The sequence below is a fragment of the Morus notabilis genome, unplaced genomic scaffold (genome assembly GCF_000414095.1).
Source record: "Morus notabilis unplaced genomic scaffold, ASM41409v2 Scaffold302, whole genome shotgun sequence".
NCBI lineage: Eukaryota > Viridiplantae > Streptophyta > Magnoliopsida > Rosales > Moraceae > Morus > Morus notabilis.
In genome coordinates this window covers 449,689-452,351 of record NW_010364886.1, presented here as the reverse complement: position 1 = coordinate 452,351, position 2,663 = coordinate 449,689, and the positions used below count along the sequence as shown (strand labels likewise).

The following is a 2,663-nucleotide window of genomic DNA, read 5'->3' as shown; positions in this document are numbered from 1 at the left end:
ATGTGTGACGCAAGCGATTATGCTGTGGGGGCCGTCCTTGGTCAACGAAGGGAAGGGAAGCCCTTTGTTGTGTATTACACAAGTATAACTCTAAATAGTGCTCAAATGAATTACTCAACCACTGAGAAAGAGCTACCCGCTGTGGTCTTCGCACTTGACAAGTTCCGTGTATATCTGATCGGTTCACCTATCACCGTCTTTACAGATCATGCCGCCTTCAAGTATCTCCTTTCCAAAAAGGATGCTAAGGCACGATTAATTAGGTGGATCCTTCTATTGCAGGAATTTGACTTGACCATCAAGGACAAGAAAGGTGTCGAGAATGTCGTTGCCGACCATCTGTCTCGACTCGAATTCAATGATCCTGCTGATGGCCTTGCCATCCATGATAACTTCCCAGATGAAAATCTTTTCACCGTCACTAAGCTGCCTTGGTACGCTCATATCGTAAACTACTTGGTGACGGGCGAACTTCCTTCCAATTGGAATGCACAAGATAAACGCAAGTTCTTGGTCGAAGTGCAAAACTTCTATTGGGTGATCCATATCTTTTCAAGTACTGTCCCGACCAAATCATGAGACGATGCATTCCTGATTATGAGATTACTAGTGTTTTGAACTTCTACCATAACGATGCATGTGGTGGTCATTTTTCTGTGAAAAAGACCGCCGCAAAAATCTTACAGTGTGGTCTTTATTGGCCTACTTTGTTCAAGGACACTAATCAATTATGTCGTTCCTGTGTCCGGTGCCAGACGTTAGGTTCTTTGTCCCGACGCCATATGATGCCTTTGAACTCGATTCTCGTGATAGAAATATTCGATTATTGGGGGATCGACTTTATGGGACCATTTCCGCCTTCTTCTGGGTACCTTTACATCCTCCTCGATGTGGATTACGTTTCTAAATGGGTTGAAGCTGTGCCATGTCGAACCAATGATAATGCAACAGTTGTTAAGTTCTTGAAGGAGAATGTGTTATCTAGGTTTGGCACTCCACGTGCTATCATCAGTGATCAAGGCACTCATTTCTGCAACCGTTCATTTGAGGCTCTTATGCGCAAGTACGATGTCTTTCATAAGGTTGCTACTGCCTATCATCCATAAACGAATGACCAAGCTGAGTTGGTGAATAGGGAGATCAAACAAATTCTGGAAAAGACGGTAAACCCCGACTGCAAGGATTGGTCCTTACGTCTTCTTGACGCTCTCTGGGCATACCGCACTGCTTACAAATCCCCTCTTGGGATGTCACCCTATAGGCTTTTCTTTGGGAAAGCCTGTCATTTACCTGTCGAGCTCGAACATAAAGCTTATTGGGCCGTCAAGGCCCTTAACTTTCATCTCAATGCTGCAGGTATTCAAAGAAAGCTCCAATTGTCTGAGATTAAGGAGTTAAGGAACGACGTATACGACAACTCCAGGATCTACAAGGCAAAAATGAAAGCGGCTCATGACAAGCAAATCCTGAGAAAGAATTTTAAGCCAAATCAGTAGGTGCATCTTTATGACTCCCGTTTGTATCTCCACCCAGGTAAGTTAAGGTCGCGGTGGATTGGTCCATTTGTGGTGAAATAAGTTTTTCCCCACGGTGCTGTCGAGGTCGAGGACCCGAGCGATGGGAGAGTATTCAGAGTCAATGGCCAGAGACTGAAGCATTACATTGAACGTGTGAGCCAGGCTGAAGAGATCATTCTCGAGGCTCCGGTTTACCAAACTTGACAAGTTTGCTTCCAACCCTTTTGTATCATATTTTTGTTTCTTTGTGTCGTTTCGTTTGATTTTGTGTGCTTTTATATTTGTTTGTGTTTTGGAGAATTAGTTCAGGAGGCTCGGCTTAGTTCCAATGTTCATCAGCCAGGTGTTGTCTTTCCCTGTCTGCTTCGTATTGCATATATTTTTAGACACTGAGGACACTGTCTGATTTTGGGTTGGGGAGGTGAGCATATTCATGCGTAAGATTTATTTTTGTCTTGTTGTTATTTTGGGTCAAAATTTTTGCGAGATTATCTTAGTATGATTTCAAAATTTTTGGTTTGAGTCAGTTTTTGCTATCTTAATTACCAAGAAATGATTTCCAGAGTTATTTTTGAGCACATGAAAAACCTTGTGGTAAGATGGTTGTTAACACATTTAGTTGAGAAAAACTCCCGAGTTTCAGTTTTTCATTTTTGGTGAGTTGTGAGAGTTGAGAAACAGCTTTTTAAACTTTCATTGATCTTTTGAGTTGGTTGAGTCATTAACGGATCACCTTTACTTGACTTATAACATTTGCTTAAGGTATAATTTTCGGTTAGGAATAATTTTTAGAATTTGAGCCATGTGTTGTAGATAGTTATCATTTTTCTTTTGCATTTTATCATAAAAAAAGAGCAAGAGCATCATTTATCATCAATATTTACGTAGTTTGGTTGCACTGACGTCTTGTGCTGCATAGCAGCCAATCAAAAGAATGCCTTACTACATCAGCTTCATCAAATGTATGTTGTCTCTTGCCTCAAAAAAAAAAAAGTTTGTGTATATTTGTCTTTATTTTTCGGCTCTTTGTTTGTTTATGAGATCCTCCTCTTGACCAGAATGAAATCCTGAAAGTTTGTTTACGGTTTGAGTGATGAATTGTTCTAGATATTTGATTTGCCTATCATTTGATCAATGTTTGTTTAA

General features: G+C 40.7%; 1 pseudogene; it reads left to right on the top strand.

Moving 5' to 3' along the window:
* The window catches only part of LOC112093318, a 3,746-nt pseudogene extending 2,250 nt beyond the window's left edge, over nt 1–1,496 (top strand).
* The last annotated feature ends 1,167 nt before the right edge of the window (nt 1,497–2,663 follow it).